Source organism: Moschus berezovskii, chromosome 10, assembly GCF_049115385.1.
Source record: "Moschus berezovskii isolate FMDL1 chromosome 10, NW_MosBer_1.0, whole genome shotgun sequence".
NCBI classification, from domain to species: Eukaryota; Metazoa; Chordata; class Mammalia; order Artiodactyla; family Moschidae; genus Moschus; species Moschus berezovskii.
This window is the reverse complement of record NC_142469.1, coordinates 10789763-10814067: the sequence shown is the minus strand read 5'-3', so window position 1 is coordinate 10814067 and position 24305 is coordinate 10789763.

The window sequence follows — 24305 nt, the reverse complement described above, 5'->3', positions numbered from 1 at the left end:
AGTGTTTCTCATGATGTACTCTGCTTATAAGTTAAATAAGCAGGGTGACAATATACAGCCTTGATGTACTCCTTTTCCGATTTGGAACCAGTCTGTTGTTCCATGACCAGTTCTAATTGTTGCTTCTTGACCTGCATACAGGTTTCTTGGGAGGCAAGTAAACTGGTCTGGTATTCCCGTCTCTTGAAGAATTTTCCATGGTTTGTCGTGATCAAGACGACCAAAGGCTTTGGTGTAGTCAATGCATCAGAATATATCAATAAATTTGGAAACTCAACAGTGACCACAGGACTGGAAAATATTAGTTTTCATTCAAGTCTCAAAGAAGGGCAAAGAATGTACAAACTACTGTACAGTTAGTAGATAGTACACATTTCACATACTAGATAGGTTAAGCTAAAAATCCTTCAAGCTAAGCTTCAGCAATACATGAATCAGGAATTTCTAGATTTACAAGCTTGGCTTTAAAATAGCAGAGGACCTAGAGATCAAATTGTCAACCACTGTTTAATGAAGGAAAAAGCAAGGGAATTACAGAAGAAATGTCTATGAATACTTCTGGCTCATTGATTAATCTTAAGCCTTTGACTTTGTGAATCATAACAAACTCTGAAAATTGTTAAAGAGATGGGAATGCCAGACCATTTTATCTGCCTCCTGAGAAACCTGTATGCAGCTCACGAAAAAACAGTTAAAATTCATCTATTGTTGGAAATTGGGAAAGGAGTATATCAACAGTATATATTGTCACCCTGTTTATTTAACTTCTATGCAGACTATATCATGTGAAATGTCAAGCTGGATGAAGCTCAAGCTGAAATAAAGACAGCTTGGAGAAATATTAGCAACTTCAGAGATTCAGATGATATCACTCTAATGGCAGAAAGTGAATAGGAAAAGAAGAGCCTCTTGATGAGGAAAGTGAAAAGGCTGACTTAAAACTCAGTATTCAAAAAACTAAGATCATGGCATCTGGTCCTATCACTTCATGGCAAATAGATTGGGAAAATGTGGAAACAGTCACATATTTTATTTTCTTGGGCTCCAAAATCACTGCAGATGATGACTGCAGCCAAGAAATTAAAAGATGTTTTCTCCTTGAAAGAAATACTGGCAAACTTAGAGAGCATATTAAAAAGTTGAGGCATCACTTTGCTGACAAATGTCCGTATAGTCAAACTATGGTTGTCCAGTAGTCTTGTACTGATGTGAGAGTTGGACTATAAAGGTTGAGCACCAGAGAACTGATAGTTTCAAAGTGTGTTGCTAGAGAAGAATCTCGAGAGTCCCTTGCACTGCAAGGAGATCAAACCAGTCAATCCTAAAGGAAATCAACCCTGAATATTTTTTGTAAGAACTTTCAATTCCAATTAACCATTCAGATTACTGAAAGCAACTGAAAACCCTCACACCTATCTACACTTACTCTCAGTGCATACCATAATTTACAGTCTGGTTTCTTGTGTCAATATGGGCAGAGCTGACACTCAAAACTTATCAAGCATTGGAACTCATTAGAGTGTTGCCTATGTCCTTTTTGTCCTCACACCCCTTTAGAAATGGCGATGTAGAGCTTTATGCCTGAGTATCACATGACAACTTTCTAAAGGGAACTAGTCCAGCTTTCCAGAAAGTCAAACTCCACACATCTTCTCCTTCCAGCCATAAGTGATTGATTTTTCTCCTTCTCCCATAAGTGATTGATTTTTCTTGTTCAAACAAATTTCAGCCCTTTATGCTGAATTACAAATATTTTCCTTCTTTTCTTCTTTCAGTGTGATTTTTTTTTTCTTCAGTGATTCTTTTAAGAATGAGAATTAGGAAAGTAGTTGGAGAAGCAAGTTGGAGAGGGGAACAGTGCTTTCTTTGTCTCTGGTTGGCTAAAATTCTCAATTCTTTGGAAATTTTCCCATTTGCTCTATTTTTCAAAAGTTATTCATCTTGGCAGCTCTTTACAAAACCTTTTCACAATTTTATACTTTTCATTCTATATCTGAATTCTCTATTTCCTCTTCTGCCAAATTAAACTTATTATTTTTTGTAAGTTACTTCCAAAACAATGATTTAAAGGTGATATTTAAGAATAAACATTCCTTACATAGTTTAGAGCTTTTCTTTGTGACAAATTAAATAGCCATATTATGATCAACTTACATTATAGAAACATATATGTTGATCCACACAATTCTATGGATCAAGAGAGATTTCAAGAGGAAAAAATACGGGACTTACTTCCAAAGTTTATTAGAGATTTAAAAAGTTTTTTCATTACTGGAAAAATTTTAATAAGTGGCATGATCAAACATTTGATTTTCTTGTGCATTATTGAAATTTATCTAGACCACTCTATTTTTATATACAAATTCTGTTATTTTTGCCTTTTTCAAACCTTATAATTGAGGATTTTTTTTCATCTTTATCATCACTATTAATAATAAACTTCCATTTCAGAATTCACAAAACTATAAGCATTTATTAACCTTTATTCATATGAAATGCTGAAATAGTTGAAGCATAAGTTGGAATCAAGATTGATGGAAGAAGTATCAATAACATCAGGTCAGATTACACCATCCTTGTGGCATAAAGCAAAGAGGAACTAAAGAGCCCCTCGGTAAAAATGAAAGAGGAAGTGAAAAAGCTGACTTAAAACTCAACGTTCTAAAAACTAACATCATGGCATCCAGTCCCATCACTTCATGGTAAATAGATGGGGAAACATTGGAAAGAGAGACAACTTTTATTTTTGGGTGGCTCCCAAATCACTGCAGATGATGGCAGCAGCCATGAAATTAAAAGATGCTTGTTCCTTGAAAGAAAAAACAATCTATGACCAACCTATATAGCTTTTTAAAAAGCAGAGACCTTACTGACAAAGGCCTCTCTAGTCAAAGCTACAGCTTTTCCAGTGTCATGTATGGATGTAAGAATTGGACCATAAAGAAAGCTGAATGCTGAAGAATTGATGCTTTTAACTTTGGTGTTGGAGAAGACTCTTGAGAGTCCCTTGGACTGCAAAGAGATCCAAACAGTCCATCCTAAAGGAAATCAGTCCTGAATATTCATTGGAAGGACTGATGCTGAAGCTCCAATACTTTGGTTACCTGATGCAAAGAACTGACTCATTTGCAAAGACCCTGAGGCTGGGAAAGAATGAAGGCAGGAGGAGAAAGGGACAGCAGAGGATGAAATGGTTGGATGGTATCACCAACTCAATGGATATGAGTTTGAGCAAGTTCTGGGAGTTGGTGAATGGAGAGAGGAGCCTGGCAAGCTGCACTTCATGGTGTCACAAAGTGTCGAACCTGACTAAGCAACTGAAATGAACTGAACTGACCTTTATTCCAAGTATTAACAATTAATCTTTAAGTCAGTGATTCTATAATGGATGGAGAAATAATGTTTAAGTGTATTTGAACATGGGACTGACTTCTATAGAATTTAAGAATATTATTGTCTTACTGATACTAGTTTATTGTTGTTATCTAGGGACAATTGTCTAATAATTTTCTATTGTTTAGATTACCTTATACTCTGTGTTGTGATTTATTTGATGTCATATTAATTTCCTGGCAATTTCTCTGTTTTTTTTTTTTTTCCTATCACCATTGTTGTTGTTTAAGTCTAAGTCCAGTTAAGTTAAATCATTTAAGTGGAACTAAAAACTCCATAACTTTGGCCACCTCATGCGACAATTTGACTCACTGGAAAAGAGTCTGATGCTAGGAGGGATTGGGGGTGGGAGGAGACTGGGACGATGGAGAATGAGATGGCTGGATGGCATCACCGACTCGATGGACATGAGTTTGAGTGAACTCCGGGAGTTGGTGATGGACAGGGAGGCCTGGTGTGCTGTGATTCATGGGGTTGCAAAGAGTCAGACATGACTGAGCAACCGAACTGAACTGAACCAAATATTTAAAGATGACAGACTAACTAAATATTTAAATACTTCCAGACTAACTAGGTGACTTATGTGGCCTATCAACATTCATTGCTATTTGCATAATGTATTTCAGGGGAAACCTAGCTGGCTACTTAGGCAGGTCTCTCAGGATTGCAATATGTTAGTATTATCACTATGTGACATAATTTACTTCTACTAATGAATATCTGCAAATCTTAAATATTTGATTCATTTAGTTAAGCCAGAGGCAATGAGCTTATTTTAATAAATAATTTATAGCATGTGTTTATTGACAATGTTCAATTACTACACTTTACAGATAGAGCAACATAGTGTGTGTGTGTGTGTTAGTCGTTCAATCAAGTCCAACTCTTTGCAACCCCATGGACTGTAACCCGCCAGGCTCTTCTGTCCATTGAATTTTCCAGGCAAGGATACTGAAGTGGGTTGCCATTTCCTTCTTCAGGGGATCTTCCCAACCCAGGGATAGAACCCAGGTCTCCTGCATTGCAGGCAGATGCTTTACTGATTGAGCTACTAGGGAAGCTCTGAGCTACGTAGTAATTCAAATTATCATCTTAAGGTTTCATCTATATGGAATTTATTAAGGGAATATATGAAATTCTATTCATGTTTATTGTATTTTGTTTATTGAAAACACTGAAATCCCCATTTCTACTGACAGGTTTAGCAGCCCCTTGAACTAGATACTTAGTAACATGATTAGTACTGCTTCTATTAATATTACTACAACTTCTATGACTCTATTCCACCAATTCTACTAGTCATTCATGGTGTTTTCAAGGAAGGATGGTCATTATAGTCTCTCCTTGACATCTGTCTTCTCCTGCACTCTGTTCCTACATTGAAGTGGAAGTGAAAGTGAAATTTGCTCAGTCATGTGAGACTCTTTGCAACCCCACAGATTACACGGTCCAAGGAATTCTCCAGGCCAGAATACTGGAGTGGGTAACCTTTCCCTTACCTAGGGGATCTTCTTCATCCAGGGATCGAACCTAGGTCTCCTACTTTGCAGATGGATTCTTTACCAGCTGAGCCACAAGGTGAGCTTATAGTCAAGTGACTATATTTGATTGGTAGGCTTGGAAAGAAAAGGCTAGCATGTCTAGATCAATGGTACCCTCTTTTCTGTCTTTCTCTTGGGAATTCTGAGCACAGACAACAAGCATGCTTCTTTTTTTCTTTGTACTGCAAAAGAAATCTCACATCTACCAGAAGTGAGCATCTCACATGGAGAAGGCTTGCTAAGTCTGGTTCTGTTGTTACTGGTTGCAAAATTCTGCTTAAGTCTGAGATTCAGTAGTTTTACCTCTACTCATCTATAGATATAAACTATAATCCGTCAGATTCAGCTTGATCCATAGTAATGTAATTTGATTCTACATCTGCCTTACTCCACCTTATTTCTAACTTGTTTTAAAAATTTAGACAGAGAAGAGGTGTATTGTCTGTTGGCACTTCTATACTCCTTAATGCTTGCTACTGTTCATAGGGTATGTGATAAGTGCAGTCATGTTCTTCATAAATGATATGGCTACTCTTATCATCACCAGTTGATAGATCTGGACACTGAAAGCTTGAGAAATTAAGTAGTTTGTTAATGGTCATGGGCTTGTAGCTACATTATTTACAGCTGCATAACAAATTACCCCAAAACTTAGTGACTTAACACAACACCAAATCCTGCACAATTTCTCTGGGTCAGGAATTCCATATCTTGAGTAAACTCTCTACCTTAGCAAGTCTCAAAAGGGTACAATGGAGGTGTTGACCCAAGAATTGCAATCTTATTTGAAAGCTTAATTGGAGAAGTATTTGCTTCTAGCTCATGGAGTCGTTGTTGGTGATATTCAGTGCCTTGAAGGCTGCAGTTGACTGGAAGTCAACTTCAGCTGCTTCCCACCTGGGGCTCTCCCATAAGACAGCTTGCTTTATGAAAGCTTGTAAAGTAATGAAGACAGTCTGCCAACAGAATGGAGATTGTAATGTTTTGTAACCTAACGGTTACATCACCTTTGCTGTATTGTATCATTTAGATTCAAGTCACTAGGTCCAGCCCATTTCCACAGAAGGAAATTTCACATGGACGTGACTGAAGGGGATGGAAATCTTTAGAGATTGCCTTACAAGCCAACTTTTCACACTGCAGTGAAACACAGGAGACAACATTTGAATCCAGGTGCTGTGACACCAGAATCCATTTTCAGTTGTTCAGGGCAGCTCCCGCTGGCACATTGCCCTCTTTCCTCCCTATGACCTCCATCTCTAAATTTCTATTTCTAGCAAATCCACATTTGCTAAACAGAATCTTTCTTGGATAATTTAGAATGTTGATCAACTCCTGGTCAAATTTTCACCTGGACATTGTTCTAAGCTGATTTTACTTACATCTTTTTCAAGGTATGACATATTTTAAAATATATTTTAAGTCTTAGATGAGATTCTTTTTCATTGATTGTTTAGTTTTCCAAAATCAATTATTTGGAGCACAAATTACTTCTAAATTAATTAGTATTAAAAACTAATTTTTAAATATCAAGGAAGTGATCCTAGATTAAATATGGTGATTAGCCTAAATAAATCTTTTACTAATACATACAAGGTATTTTTGTACTTCCATATATATTTTAAGTCCAAATATAACTCTTCATTATTAATATTCTCCCAATTATCATGATGGACTTGAGTACTGCACACAAGTGCAATCAGATATAATATTGGAGACAAGAGAAAATTAACTTATACCAGTGATGTTTAAGATCTCCTTCACCCTTATTTTCAGTTTCTGAAAGCAGCAAGAACCTATTGTTAGGAACAATCTCTGAAAATACTCTATTTTTCTAGCAAATGTCAGCAAGTCAATCAAAACTGTTAATACTTGCTTTTAAAGAGATATATTAAAAATGACTCTTGTTTCTGAGTAATCTCTTTAAATGTAATGACATTTAATGAAAAACATTGAAGACTATTTGTATATATTTTGTCTTATTTGGTATTCTATTCTAACCCGTGAGATTTCGCAGTTCTCCCTCTCTCTTCTTCTTCTTTTTTTTTTTTTGTATAGTCACTAGAAAAATATAACATTTCACATGAAGAAATACAGGTATCCCTCACTATTTGAAAGTAGAACATTCTTATGAAATTTTTTGAAAGCTGAAAGGGCACAAAGTGGAAAGTATCCACTTTCTGAACGTTTGAATTGACATTTTGCTTATAGGAAGACCTACATCCTACATTAATACCGTAAAGCCTTTTTTTTTTTTCCCCATAGAAGCAAAAACCTGTTCAGATTTGGTTTTGGTTTGTTTGTTTAGCAAAAACAGGTAATAACACAACATGTGAACATGTGGAATATAATTGATGTTGCTCCTTTTTTCCTATTGTTCCCTATACTTTTGAAAATTACAGTTACTAATATTAGTTGAGGAAGATAGTCTTTGGTAACTAAAATTTGTTCCTGAATTAAAATATTATTATTTGGCTGATATTTTGAAAATATGATAACATAAATCATTTATTTCATTTTTTCCCTTGAAGCCCACTTTTATAATTTCCATCAAGTTTTACTGAGATAAAATTGACATACAATACTGCAAAAGTTTAAGGTGTACAGCACAATGATTGGACTTACATACTTTGCAAAGTGACTACCATAATAATTTTAGTGACTCTCCTATGTAGGTATAAAATTCAGTTCAGTTCAGTTTAGTCGCTCAGTCATGTCTGCCTCTTTGTACTCCCATGAACTGCAGCATGCCAGGCCTCCCTGTCCATCACCAACTCCTGCATCTTACTCAAACTCATGACCATCGAGTCGGTGATGCCATCCAACCATCTTATTTTCTGTCATCTTCTCCTACTGCCTTCAATCTTGCCCAGCGTCAGGGTCTTTCCAAATGAGTCAGTTCTTCGAATCAGGTGGCAAAAATATTGGAGTTTCAGCTTCAGCATCAGTCTTTCAAGTGAATATTCAGGACCGATTTCCTTTAGGATTGGCTGGTTGGAACTCCTTACAGTCCAAGAGACTCAAGAGTCTTCTTCAACACCACAGTTCAAAAGCATAAACTCCTCCATGCTCAGTTTTCTTTATAGTCCAACTCTCACACCCATACATGAGTACTGGAAAAAGCAGCTTTTACAAGACTGACCTTTTTTGGAAAAGTAATGTCTCTTGATTTTTAATATGCTGTCTAGGGTAGTCATAACTTTCTTTCAATTTCACGGCTACAGTCACCATCTGCAGTGATTTGGGACTCCAACATAATGAAGTCTCTCACTGTTTCCATTGTTTCCCATCTATTTGCCATGAAGTGTTGGGACTGGATGCCACGATTTTAGTTTTCTGAACGTTGAGTTTCAAGCCAACTTTTTACTCTCCTCTTTCACTTTCATCAAGAGGCTCTTTAGGTCTTCATCACTTTCTGCCATAAGGGTGATGTCATCTGCACAGCTGATGTTATCGATATTTCTCCCAGATCTTGATTGCAGCTTGTACTTCATCTAGCCTGGCATTTTTCATGATGTACTTTGCATAGAAGTTAAATAAGTAGAGTAAGTATATACAGCCTTGATATACTCTTTTCTAAATTTGGAACCAGTCTGTTGTTTCATGTCTAGCTCTAAATGTTGTTTCTTGATCTGCAGCAGACAGATTTCTCAGGAGGCAGTTAAGGTGGTCTGGTATTCCTATCTCCTGAAGAATTTTCCACAGTTTGTTGTGATCCACAGAGTCAAAGGCTTTGGCATAGTCAGTAAAGAAGAAATAAATATTTTTTTCCTGGAACTCTCTTGCTTTTTCGATAATCCAACAGATTTTGATAATTTGGTCTCTGTTCATTTGCCTTTTCTAAATCCAGATTGAACATTTGGAAGTTTACATTTCACGTACTGTTGAAGCCTGGCTTGAAGAATTCTTACATTTACTTTGCTGGCTTGTGAAATGAGAACTGTTGTTTGGTAGTTTGAACATTCTATGACATTGTCTTTCTTTGGGATTGGAATGAAAATTGATCTTTTCCAGTCCTCTGGCCACTGCTGAGTTTTCCAAATTTTCTGGCATATTGAGTGCAGCAGTTTCACAGCATCATTTTTCAGGATTTGAAATAGCTCAACTGGAATTCTGTCACCTCCACTAACTTTGCTCATTGTGATGCTTCCTAAGGCCCACTTGACTTTGCATTCCAGGATCTGGCTCTTGGTGAGTGATCATGCCATCAGGTAAAATTAGGTATAAAATTTTAAAAAGAGAAAAAAAAATTCCTTTGATGCAAATTTTCCTTAGGATTCAATCTTTTAGCAACTTTCTTATATAACATGCATCAATGTTTATGATACGTATCATGTTACGCATCACATCCCTCAACTCAGTTCAGTTCACTTCAGTCTCTCAGTCGTGTCTGACTCTTTGCGACCCCATGAATCACAGCACGCCAGGCCTCCCTGTTCATCACCAACTTCCGGAGTTCACTCAATCCCATGTCCAACGAGTCGGTGATGCCATCCAGCCATCTCATTCTCTGTCGTCCCCGTTTCCTCCCACCCCCAAACCCTCCTAGCATCACCTAGCACTTATTTATCTTATAACTGGAAGCTTATAAGTGTTGAGCATCTTCATCCAGTAACCCCACACCCTTTGCCTGTGATGATCATTATTCTGATATATTTTTCTATAAGTTTTTTGTTTGTTTGTCTTTGACATATAGTTGACCTACATCACTATTTAGCAACATATAGATTACGTATTTCAATATATTTCAAAATGATCACCACAATAATTCTAATTATCTCTTGTCGCCATACATACATATTATATAGCTATTGATGATTTTTCTTTTCACTGTACATTTCATACCCATGGGTCATTTATTTTGCACCTATAAGTTTGTGCCTCTTAATTTCCCTCACCTATTGCTTTGCTATCCCTACTACCTCCCCTCTGACAAGCACCTCTTTGTTCTCTGTATCTATCAGTCTGCTTTATTATGTGTTTTCATTTGTTCTGCTTTTTAGATTCTATATATAAGTGAAATTGTATGGTATCTGTGCTTCTCTCTCTGTATTATTTCACTTAGCATAGGCAAACTTCCATTCTTTTTATGGTTGGGTAATATACCATTGTATATATAAACCACACATTTATCCACTCATCTATTGATGGGCATTTAGGTTGCTACCTTATTTGGAGGTAAATGTATCTTTTATAATTAGTGATTTTGCATGCGGGTAAATGGCCAGGGGTGACATTGATGGATTATAAAATAATCTATTTAAAATTTTTGAGTTCTCTCCATACTGTTCTTCATGGCGGTTACACCAACTTGAATTCTCACCAACAGTGCACGAAGTTTCCCTTTTCCTTACATTCTTGCCAAACCTTGTCACTTGTTGTCTTTTTGGTAATACTCATTATGACAAGTGTGAGGTGATATCTCACTGTAGTTTTGATATGCATTTCTTTAATGATTAGTGAGGATGAACATCATTTTACATTCCTGTTTACCATCTGATAAGAAATGGACAAATCAGTTAGAACTGGACTTGGAACAACGGACTGATTCCAAACTGGGAAAGGAGTAGGTCAATGCTGTATGTTGTCACATTGCGTTATTTAACATATATGCAGAGTACATCATGAGAAACACTGGGCTGGATGAAGCACAAGCTGGAATTAAGATTGCCAGGAGAAATATCAATAACTTCAGATATGTAGATGACACCACCCTTATGGGAGAAATCAAAGAGGAACAGAACAGCCTCTTGAGGGAAGTGAAAGAGGAGAGTGAAAAAGTTGGCTTAAAGCTCAACATTCAGAGATCTAATATCATGGCATCTGGTCCCATCACTTCATGGAAAATAGATGGGGAAACAATGGAAACACTGACAGACTTTATTTTGGGGGGCTCCAAAATCATCACAGATGGTGACTGCAGCCATGAAATTAAAAGATGCTTACTCCTTGGAAGAAAAGTTATGACCAACCTAGACAGCACATTAAAAAGCAGAGACATTAATTTGCCGACAAATGTCCATCTAGGCAAAGCTATGGTTTTTCCAGTAGTCATGTATTGGTGTTAGAGTTGGATTATAAAGAATGCTGAGCACTGAAGAATTGATGATTTGAACTGTGCTGTTGAAGAAGATTCTTGAGAGTCGCTTGGACTGCAAGGAAAACCAGTCCATCCTAAAGGAAATCACTCCTGAATATTCATTGAAAGGACTGATGCTGAAGTTGAAACTTCAATACTTTGGCCACTTGATGCAAAGAACTGACTCATTTGAAAAGTCCCTGAAGCTGAGAAAGATTGAAGGCCAGAGTAGAAGGAGACAACAGAAAATGAGATGATTGGATGGCATCACCGACTCAATGGACGTGAGTTTGGATGAACTCCGGGAGTTGGTGATGGACAGGGAGGCCTGGAGTGCCGCAGTTCATGGGGTCACAAAGAGTCAGACACAACTGAGTGACTGAACTGAGCTGAGCTACCTGAAATCTTTGGTTAGGCATCTAAATTGGAAGTGGTCGGCTGTGTTTGTCTTTTTCAAATATCTTCATTCATACAGTATGTTGCCTTTTTGTTTTCTCGATAGTTTCCTTCACTGTGCAAAATCTTTTTAGTTTGAACCATTTACTTCATCTTTTCAAATGAGAATTCATTTGGAGTTATCCAGCTTTTAAACTCAGCACCCCAATAAAATATATTAGGTACATTATGACAATGCTTGTTTTAGAAACTTTAAAAAGTGTTCCTCATTTCAAACCAACAAAGGTTTAATTTGGGTCAAGAGAACATTAAGTTCTTTTTATAATGACCATTTATGATGTTATCCCACATTCAGAACCTGCCATATGGTAATGAAAAGCTATTTAGGAAACACATAATGAAAACACTCCTGATTCCATCTTTTACTGTCAGTATGTACTAAGCTTATCCTGTATCAAATTGTAGGGCTGTTTGTGGAATTTTTTCCTCTTCCATCTTTGGATATTTGAGTTAGGGGTCTCAGAGCTATTTTTAAAAAACAAGATGCATTTACTACTGAGTCTAAATGTGAGGAACGTATTTGGAAACATGTGAACTCATGAAGAAAAGAAGTCTCTAAATTTTGATATGCAGCTATCCTTGAAAACTATTTAAATCCTTTGGTAGTAGGAATTAATATTATGAACATGATTATTTATGCATTATAAAAATAAAACACTAAATGATAATTTTTAATGAGAGATTGATCTTTATGATTATTTTGATGCTTTGTTCTTTTCATTTTTCTTTTTTAAAATTTATTTATTTTATTTGGAGGCTAACTACTTTACATTGATTTTTATGATTATTGCTACAGTATTAGCTATTTGGGGGCTTCTTTCTGTGAATTTTGACAGTCGAGAAAACGGGGATATATGAAAATTTAACAAATTAAGTCACAATTTGAGAAACAAAATATCTTTTAAACTAATATAACTTCTAGGTTGAAGCTTAATGGGTAGTATTACTAAAATACAACATGTCTCAGAAAGTAAGTGTGATCAGCCCTTCCCCCAAAGATGCCAATGTGCTATATTACCTGAATGCGGGGCATTAAAATTGCAGATGGAATTAAAGTTGTTAATCAGCTAGCTTTTTGACAGGAAAATTATCCTGAATTGTGCAGTATACCTACAGCCATCACAGGAATCCTCAAAAACGGGAAAAGGAGGCAAAAGAGGGGATCACAATACTACAGTGTGAAAAGGCTTTGACCTGCTAATCCTTATTTTGAAGGAGAAGTGGGGTCATGGACCAAATAAAAAATGCAGTGGCATTTAGAAGCTGGAGAAGACAAAGAAGAATGCAGCCTTCCAGACACCGTGATTTTAACCCCAATAAGGCACATTTCAGAATTCTCATGTATAGAACTATAAAATAATAAATTTGTGTTATTTTAACCATGAAATTTATAATTATTTTTATAGCGGCAACTAAACAAAACTAAAACAGGTAAAACACTCAAGTGTGGATCAAAGAACTAGAAGTAGTTAATGTGCAGGATTTGCTCCAAGGAAGAGAAAGAGGTTATCTGGAGTATGTGCTTTGCAGGCATTAATGAGATGCTTATTCTTTCAATGTGGAGACAATCCAAGTTGTCTTCAAGTATCAATGGAGACTTTCTTTTCTTCATTTTCTCTTTTTGTTCCCTTTCCTTTGCTCTCTGTTCCTCCTTCATTCCTTCCATCCACTTTTCTCTATTTTCTTTCCCATTTATTCTCAATTAACCAATAAATCCTTAATGGCTAATGGTGATGGAATTACAGGTGAGATATCTCAAATCCTAAAAGATGATGCTGTTAAAATGCTGCACTCAATATACCAGCATATTTGGAAAACTCACCAGTGGCCACAGGACTGGAAAAGATCAGTTTTCAGCCAACCCCAAGGAAAGTTAATTCCATAGAACATTCAAATTGCTGAACAGCTGCATTTTCTTACACACTAACAAAGTAATGTTCAAAATTCTCCAAGCCAGGCTTCAAAAGTACGTGAATTGTGAACTTTCAGATGTTCAACCTGGGTTTAGAAAAGGCAGAGGAACAAACGATCAAATTGCCAACATCAACTGGATCATTGACAAAGCAAGAGATTTCCAGTAAACGTCTACTTCTGCTTTACTGACTATGCCAAAGCATTTGACTCTGTATATCACAACAAACTGTGAAAAATAATTCTTAAAGAGACTGGAATACCAGACCATCTTGCCTGCCTCCTGAGAAATCTGTATGCAGGTCAAGAGGCAACAGTTAGAACCAGAATTGGAACAACAGGCTGGTTCCAAATTGGGAAAGGAGAAACTCAAGGCTGTATATTGTCACCTTACTCATTTAACTTCTATGCAGAGCACCTCATGTGAAATGCCAGGCTGAATGAAGCACAAACTGGAATCAAGTATGCTGGGAGAAATATCAATAATCTGAGATATGTAGATGACACCACCCTAATGGCAGAAATCGAAAACCTAAAGAGTAGAGTGAAAAAGTTGGCTTAAAACTCAACATTCAGAAAACTAAGATCATGGCATCTGGTCTCATCACTTCATGGCAAATAGGTGGGGAAACAGAAACATTGAAATACTTTTTTTTGTTGGTCTACCAAATCACTACAGATGGTGATTGCAGCCATGGAATTAAATGACGCTTGCTCTTTGGAAGAAAAGTTATGAACAACCTAGATCACATATTCAAAAGCAGAGACATTACTTTGCTAACAAAGGTTGCTCTAGTCAAAGCTATGATTTTTCCAGTAGTCATGTATGGATGTGAGAGTTGGACTATAAAGAGAATTGAGTGCCAAAGAATTGATGCTTTTGAACTGTGGTGTTGGAGAAGACTCTTGAGAGTCCCTTGGACTTCAAGGAGATCCAACCAGTCCATCCTAAAGGAAATCACTCTTGAATATTCATTGGAAGGACTGACGCTGAACCTGAAGCTCCAATACTTTGGCCACCTGATGCGAAGAATTGACTCATTTGAAAAGACCCTGATGCTGGGTAAGATTAAAGGTGGGAGGGGAAGGGGACGACAGAGGATGAGATGGTTGGATGGCATCACCAACTCGATGGACATGAATTTGAGAAGGTCTGGGAGTTGATGATAGACAGAGAAGCTTGGCGTGCTGCAGTCCATGGGGTTGCAAAGAGTCAGACATGAGTGAATGATTGAACTGAACTGAAATGCTCTTTGTAATTTATCTGGTGACAAGGAACTAGTGTTCCTTTAAATAAGGAAATTTTTAATGAAACATTTCTTGTTAGATTACATGTTGTGTCATGTATTCCATTGATCTTTGATAGTATCAGGTGAACAATATTATAGTACATATAGAAAATCTATGAATGCATTGAGGAGATATTTTCTGCAAATACTCATTTGTTTCTCTTTCTACTACCGTACTTCTAATTTTTGTGATTATAATTAACACAAACATTTTTGTATTGCAGGGTGATTCAAAATAGGAATTGCATGAATGAGATAAATTGGAATCAGTATGCCACACATTCTGATATTTAACTGGGTCTAAATTCTTTTTAGTTATGTGTTATAATAAGCAGTTACTATCAACCAGAATGACTGATTCAACCTTTTCCATTTTTCCCTCTAGTGGAGTGACTGTTGAATTGCAAAATGAGCAAAGAATAACCAGTTGAAGTAGGTCAGGACTCAAGTTAATTCACCTGTGATTCATGGCAGGAATCATTGTCATCTTCTCAACATCCCATGGAATGTATTTACTGGGCACCCGCACCATCCAGGCTGTACTGGGCTCTGTGCATTGAAAGAGGACCAGTAACTGCATCCATGCTCTCCATCAGCCAGTTTCCTGAGCCTTTACTTTGTATTCTGTACATACCTCTTTACTTCTTACTACTACTTGATAGTAAGAAATGATACTTTTTGAGATCTTCAGCCCTCTTGAACAGAATTTGTTCATAAATTCTGCAAGCTTCCTCTCTGTTCTTCAGAATCATCTTCCCTTACACCCCACACTCTTCCCCTGTTCGTTCCATGTGTCAGTTGGTCCAGAGGCCATATATTTCACTTCCTCTAATGGTTCCTCACTATTAATGATGCTGAAATCCAGATGTTGCAAATTCCATTTCTAGTTCTACCATCTGAGAAATAAAATAATCACAGGTCAAATTAAATAAATGTCAGATTTAGTGTAAGGGCTTTACTCTATTTATAGCAAATCTTTCTATACTAAGGGTCTATTACTGTTAAACTGTTTAAATTTATTCATTCATTTAACCTGTAAATATTAAATGCCAAATAATTTCCTGTCATTAAATTTAAACTTTCTATTTTATCTTTGGTATAAAAGGAGACTCCTTTCCTATTGATAGTTTAAATTGACATGATTTATTTTTAATCAAATGTGCACAAAAAGCTAAAATTGGTGCATATTTCTTTGACTAAAAATAAACGTTTATTTGTGTTTGTTTTCTGTTTTGTAGATATGCCCAGAGGTATTGAGTATATTTTTGTAAATGAAAAGTAAATCTGCAGGGTGTTGATAACAAACAAGACTATTGGCAACCTTACCATGTGCAACTGGTAGGAGGGGTGGTTTTGTTTTAACTGTAGACTTCTTCTGGTATAATTAAAAATAAAAGTAAGCCCTGAATATTTATATCTGAGAAATTGCATATTTGAATATGAAACTGAATTCATAATGTTAAATTTTCAAAATTTGTTAAATAATTTCTAAAATATTGATTTTTATTCAACCTCAAATCCTGGCAGGGGAAAAACAAAAGTCTTGGGCAAAATGTGAAATTCTTTAAATGATTTCATAAAGACCTTAAACATTTCTAGCTAAATATCTTGAATTTCCAATTAAATATGGGCTTGTTTGACTTACAATGGACAAAGCCTAATTCATTTGGCATATAAGTTTATTAATAATTGTGGATATATAAAGGTATCAAATTATCATAGGTAGTGAGAATTAGCCTTTATGAAATCTATTGATCATTTGTTTTGTGGCTGAAATGCCTTAAATCTAGGTGAAAAATAATTTTTTTAGTAACTTGATCCCATTGGTAGAGACATTTTGTAAATTATTAGAAATATTTAGAATTATCTACTACTTAAAGCAGTACTAAACATGACAGACTAATCAAGGCACTTGCACCATGCTTTGTTCAGGTCTTTTAGTGGAAACACTGGAAAGTATTCTTTGAGAAAGATAAATAACATTTTCAACCCTGAAGTGTGTCTTTAAGAGCCATTCACAAAACTATACAACTGTATCTTATGGTTAATCACAATTAAGGTTTCTGATTGCCAGTGTCTGGAACCCAGCTGGATGACTTATCAAGCTCCTCTACCACAAATAGAAAATAAACAAGAAATTGTGATGTTAAGAACACTGGAGAGATCTTGATCTAACTTTCTTTTTTTTTTTTCCCATGCAATGCTGCTGAGAAGTAGAAATTTTGAATTTGAATCTATAGGATAAAAATGGAGTGACAACTTTCTAAGATGTGTGGGTACTTTTAAGGGTTTGGAATAATCTGCTGATCAAAATAAGAGCAGAAGAGTAGAAGCTAGCAAAATATTAACTTTGAAGATAGAACACCAGTTTTCAAGGTGGTTCATTTTGACTCAGTTTATATGAGGAATGGCACTCACAGTTCCCATTGGACAAATCTGTGATATCCTGGTTCAGAGAGAATGACCAGGAAAACTAGACAGTAAGAACAGATCTAGGTTTAGCAGTGACAAAAGATGACTTTTTACTCAATTTGCTCTTTGAACCCAGAATATCAGTGACATATATGTTGTTTTGTTGTATATGGGTCACATACCCCTGCCCTAGGATTAATTATTTGTATATGCTATATATTAATAGCAATAGTTCTGTCCATCAAAATTAGTCATTGAGGCAGTTCTTCTATTTCCCTTTATATGACAAGCTTTAGAATATTCTGATTTTTTCCCCCAAATATGGATATATATAGAAAATCTCAAAAATGGTCACTTGGGGACAGAGTCATGAACAAAGATAGTCTCTTATTGTTCAATATATTGCAGAAAATAATGCAATGGATTTCAATAGCATTTTTCTTTTTGTGCTGTTAACATTAATTTTCTTGTCCTCCTTCTGCAAATTCCTTATTTCAGCTGATCCTTAATTTTTAAGTTAGCCAAGTCTGGTATAATGAAAAATGCTCCAGTGGATATGAGTCCACTATTCTCAAGAAAGTTTGTGTTAAGATATAGGATTTATTTGTGATTCTGGCATAAGAAAGCCATTATTTTCATCCTCCACCATTTTATTTGTACCTTTTCAAGAATTCTATCACATAATTAGAAAATAGTTAAATCTTTTTTTGCATCATTGTATGATAAAAATTATTATAATAAAACAAATGTACATATAAGTTGAAGGAATTTTACAAAGTATATCCATGAAGAAACCAAGTAGATTTTATAATTATCATTTTACAGTACTTGATTTATCATATCTATTTTGTTCATCAAATAGGACATCTTGGCTCTTTTATGCATCACAAATAATAAGTTGCAGACATAAGTATACTTATCTTTAAACATTTCAACAAGTACATCACTGAAATCTTTACTGCTTCTTTACAGAAATCCTGTTTTTCCAGCAACTTGTTATTTTAAAATAATTTTTAATTGGTTCTCTTACAGATATTTTTTTTCCTTTAGAATATTGTTCCAAAATATTTAAAGAATTTAAGACTAGTTTTAAATACTTGAAATGGAAAAATAACATATAAATGAGTTCCCCCCGCCACACTCAGGGATCTCTTAGAAACTCCAAACAAAGTCTAAGTGATTGCACCTTAAAGTGATTTATCAGCATTCTCTGTGAGGATTCCCCCTTCAATTCTTGCTTACTTTGAACTCCACTTTGGGAGTAAAAACAATGTGCACACAACCAGTTTAACAGAACTCATTCATCCTCTCTCCATAAATATAGTTACCAGTAGTTGTCAAGGGGGCAGGGAAGTTTATTCTTGATTTCTATGTAACTCTTCCTACCTGTTTTTTGAGTGGCAAAAATATAAATTAGATCTAAGTAGCATACAATTGAAAACAGGAATGATGCACATGCAGGAAATGAGTGCTTTGTTATTTACTGTTTTGCTTGAGATTCATTCATTTTATAATATTTTTTTTTCTTTTTAATTTATTATTTTATTGAAGTATAATTGTTTTACAGAATTTTGTTGTTTTCTGTCAAACTTCAAAATGAATTAGCCATAGGTATACATATATGCCCTCCCTTTTGAACCTCCCTCCCATCTCCCTCCCATCCCATCCCATTAGGTTGATACAGAGTCCCTGTTTGAGTTTCCTGAGCCATACAGCAAATTCCCATTAGCTATCTATTTTACATATGGTAATGAAAGTTTCCATGTTACTCTTTCCATACATCTTAACTTCTTCTCTCCTCTCCCCATGTCCATAAGTCCATTCTCTATGTCTGTTTCTCCACTGCTGCTCTCTGGATTAAAGTCTTCAGTACCATTTTTTCTAGATTGCATTAGAATGCAATATTTACCTTTCCCTTTCTGACTCACTTCACTCTGTATAATAGGTTCTAGGTTCATCCACCTCATCAGAACTGACTCAGATGTCTTTCTTTACATGGCTCAGTAATATTCCATCATGGATATGTACCACAATTCCTTTATCCATTCATCTGTAGATGGACATCTAGGTTGCTTCCATAATCTAGATATTGTAAATAGTGCTGCAATGAACAATGGGATGCTTGTGTAGTTTTCAATTCTGATTCCTCAAGGTATATGCCTAAGAGTGGAATTGCTGGGTCATATGGTGGTTTTATTCTCAGGTTTAAAAGAAATCTCCATACCATCTTTCATAATGGCTGTATCAATGTACATTCCCACCAACAGTGAAAGCATGTTCCCATTTCTCCACACCCTCTCCAGCACTGTTTGTAGACTTTTTGATGATGATCATTCTGACCTGTGTGAGGTGATATATCATTGTGGTTTTGATGTGCATTTCTCTAATAATGAGTGATGCTGAGCATCTTTTTCATGTGTTTGTTAGCCAACTGTATGTATTCCTTGGAGAGATGTCTATTTAGGTCTTTTCCCCACTTTTTGATTGGGTTGTTTGTTTCTCTGGCATTGAGTTGTATGAGCTGCTTATATATTTTGGAAATTAATCCTTTGTCAGTTGTTGCATTTGCTATTATTTTCTCACATGTACTGTCTTTTCACCTTGCTTATAGTTTCCTTTGCTGTGCAAAAGCTTTTAAGTTTAATCAGGTCCCAGTTGTTTACTTCCGTTTTTATTTCCGTTACTCTAGGAGGTGGGTCATAGAGGATCTTGCTTTGATTTATGTCATCAAGTGTTCTGCCTATGTTTTCCTCTAAGAGTTTTATAGTTTCTGGTCTTCCGTTTAGGTCTTTAATCCATTTTGAGTTTTTCTTTGTGTATGGTGTTAGGAAATGTTCTAATTTCATTCTTTACATGTAGCTGTCCCATTTTCCCAGCACCGTTTATTGAAGAGGCTGTCTTTACCCCATTGTATGTTCTTGCCTCCTTTGTCAAAAATAAAGTACCCATAGGTGCATGGGTTTATTTCTTGACTTCCTATCTTGTTCCATTGGTCTATATTTCTGTTTTTGTACCAGTACCATATTGTCCAGATGACTGTAGCTTTGTAGTGTAATCTGAAGTCAGGAAAGTTGATTTCTCCAGCTCCATTCTTCTTTTTCAAATTGCTTTGGCCATTCAGGGTCTTTTGTGTTTCCATATGAATTGGGAAATTTTTAGTTCTAGTTCTATGAAAAATGCCGTTAGTAATTTGATAGGGATCACATTGTATCGGTAGATTGCATTTGGTAGTATAGTCATTTTCACAATATTTATTCTTCCTACCCAGGAACGTGGAATATCTATCTGTTTGTGTCATCTTTGATTTCTTTCATTAGTGTCTTATACTTTTTTGTGTACAATTCTTTTGTCTCCTTAGGTAAGTTTATTCCTAGATATTTATTTTTTATTTAATTTTCTCATAATTTCACTACACAAAATGTAGCACCAAAGTCTATTATATTTTCTTAAAGGGAAATGTATATTAATATCTTTACATTGTTCAAGTTTGCTTTAAATACCATAAAAAAGGATCCAATTTTAAGTTGCTTAAAATAAAAGTTTTATTTCATTTTAAACATTCACCAAAGACTGCAAATGGATTAGAACACTTCCTATTTAAATCTCAGAATTATGATTTAAAAAACTATCTCTAAAAACTGACATGAATAAAAATATATATGCATGTAGTTACACACATAGAAATACATACATATATATAATGCTTTTAACAGAGATGAAAGTAATACATTTTAGTTTGAACAGCATTTAATCTTAAAGAATAAAAATGTTTTCTTTAATTTTGTTAAGATTTCTTTTTGCCTTATTCAGTATATATTTTCTAGCTCTTTGTTGCAAGATTATTTAATGGATCAAATAAGTATTGGAGACATATTTAGTAAATAAAGAACAGAGTAGAGTATTTAATCCTATACTGAATAATTACTTACCTTGTTACTGTTTTCCATGTAACAGTTCAAATACTATAAAGTTTTCATCCAATAATTTGAAAAGTGAACAATATTATGCATATACAAAGTAGACATTTTAAGAAAGATTTTAATCCTATATTCTCTACATTATATCAATACTATTCTAAGGGGAGTTTTTCTCTAAAACTCAGAATATTCATTTATTACTTTTAAATATCATTTAAGAAAGATTTGAATAATCACTATTACTTACATACAATGGAAAAAATAAAGCAAAATATAACCAGTCTCTCTGGCTCATCTGCCTAACATATGGGGACATATGGAAATAAGTTAATCCTTATTATGCATACTTTCAATTTATAAAAGGACACTTCTGGTGGAAAAATCTGAAGTAAGTCAATTCTAACCATTAGTTTCACAGATGTGCTTAAATTGCCAGTAAACTCTGTCCTCTCATTCTGATTTTAAAAAACATTCTGATTTCCACTTAAGGTTGAGATAAAATCTACATTAGTCTCTGTCTGCAAAGAAATTTCTATTTCTGTTCTTTTTGAAGATGACATTAGGGGTATTTGTGCTAGATTTTCTTAGTTTAGACCTGGAGTTGACTCACATACATTAAGGAGGCAGTCAGGGAAAAATGAAGGGAGCAACTGATTATAACAACAAAATGTTTGGGTAATCTCTGTACAGTAAAAACAGACCCATGCTCCACCTTTGCTGCTGCTGTAATATCCCCCCCTTTTATCTAAATCCTTGGAAATGTTTTCACAGTCATCTTGTGTAGCAATAGCTCTTTCCTCATGACATATTTAGCTAATAGTCCAAAAGATGAAGCCAGGCACATTGCACGCTAATGAATAAAAATGTTAAGCCGCTCTGTAACTTTCTCTGATTTTGCATTGTTTCATCGGAGTAAACTGTGCGTTTTTTTATGAGAGTTATTTTCCTTTAATTCATGTAAACTGAAAGTGTTAGTTGCTCAGTCATGTCTGACTCTTTGTGACCCCTTGAACTGTAGCCCACAGGCTCCTCTGTCCATAGGATTCTCCAGTAGAGGATAAGGCTGCTATGCCTTTCTCCAGGGGGGAATCTTCCCTGACACTGATCGGACCCGGGTCTCCCACACTGCAGGAAGATTCTTTACCATCTGAGCCACCAGGGAAGCCTTAACTCATACATGTTTCCTCCATCTAGAAACACAACTCATGTAGATTATTTTGGTGCACTCTAAATACTGTAAGGCAGTTTATTGAAACATTTATTGAAAAACACTGAAAATATTATTTGAAATATCTCCTTTTCTGCCACTATTTAGAACTAAGAATAGTTTACACTCTGGAAGGTTGTGACATCCATTAAGTAACATTTATGTGTTTCTTTATATTAAATATTTACTATACAATATGAACAACATATAAAGTCAGTAGTCACCAAGATTAAAAATATCTGCCTTTCCAGGTGCTATGTATCCTTGGTCACAGTGCCAGAATCATCATGATAGAGGCTTGTTTGACAAAATGTGTTTCAAAATCTGAAAATCAGTGAGAACTATTTTCAGGTCGTATTTTTTTAATCTTTTGATTTGTTTAACATAATAAGGAACATGCATATCTTGCAGTTTTACTACCTTCATGGGCTAAGAAATCATGCTCCCAGTGAAATAAATCCCAGACTACTGGCGTCCTTTTGGCGTATTCTCAGACAATGAATCCACTACTCATTTGACTCCATAGCACAGTGTAGTTTATGCCCTTAAGTCATCCAATCAGACCTAGCACTCAGACTGCTAACCAAGAACTCAACAGACTAACCACGCTCTTCAGTTATCTCTCTGAACATATGTCTCTTAGAGGAAGCATATTTTTGAGGAATAAAATACTCTGTTAGTTTCTAAGTAGCTGCATTAAAACTTTTATTATCTCCTCTTCCTCTGAGCATGAAAACATATCCTGTAGTTTAGACCCCCTGAAGGGTGACTTTTTGTAAGACAACCACAGAATGAAATGCAGTTACAAGCAGTTTTAAACATCTCCATATAGATCATATTTGTACAACCCTTAATCCCATCTTAGACCAGAAGTAGTTGAATCTACAGAAAGGTTAAATGGTCATTTAAAATTACATGTGGTAACCGATGTCAGCAAACCCACAGGAGTGTTCTCAAATTAATACCAAGTGTCTGCTTCAGATAACTGTGTGTAATACCATTCTTTATGACACTGTATTTAAATCACTTTTATTAACATGCTTCTAAAAGCGACATCATAATATTACTTATTCCTCATCTCAAAAATTTTATGAATACTCTATTATGTACATAAATTTTCCTGTACCTCAGTAAGATGCATTACATACTGTAGCACTTTCTTTTCCTATTGAGCAACTGAAGAATACATGTTGAGCCAATAGCTGAATCCATATTTTTCATATTTAATATGTGAAGATATGACTCATACCTGATACATATGAGAATACATATGAGAAAAGTTATTCAAATCAAAACAGATCTAAAACCTTTCAGGAGTTTTACCAGTTTCTTCATTAAAAGAATTAGAAATGAAAATCGGAACAAGTAAGCTCATGTGAAGTATATGTTATATAACACTGCTTACATTTACTGAGGGAAGGGATTGTATCCACTCTCGTCTGATCGGGTGTCCCCTCCAAGACTGAGGATTATGCTCACTTAGCTTTTAGAGAGCATCCAGCTGCCTTGCCAAGGTCAAACTTCAGTCCCATGGGCTGTGGCATCCAGTGACTGGCCATGCAAAAGAAGGTCAAGTCCCATTGCCTGTCAGAGACCTAGCCATCCTCTCAGAGTTTATTTTTGAGAAACTCATTTATGACAGTATTCTATACCAGAAATGAAGCCCAGAGATAGTACACTGTGGGTTCTAAGAAAATACTTGCTGAATTAAAAATACTGAATATAAATATAAACTGTACATAGAGGAGGCCTCACACACCGAATTGTTTTCATTTTGACTCTCAGGTTTCATGAAAGGTTTCAGGTAGATGATATAATAGGATACAGCAGGATTAGTTTTAATCAAAGTAATTTTGCTCTTCTTCCTTTTGTATGTTTAGCTAAAGCAAGATTGATCCCTTGATTAGAGGGAAGTGGGAACTTTTGAGGAGCTCAGTCACACTAAGGAATAAAACAATTAAATGTAAAAACATGGTGAACGCTCATCTCTAATTGCAATTAGAACTTAAGATCAAGTTCTTAACTTAAAGGAGAGAAAGAACTAACATACAATGCTTATTCATTTTCTGATGGTGATATTTTAAAGCTTTAGAAATGACA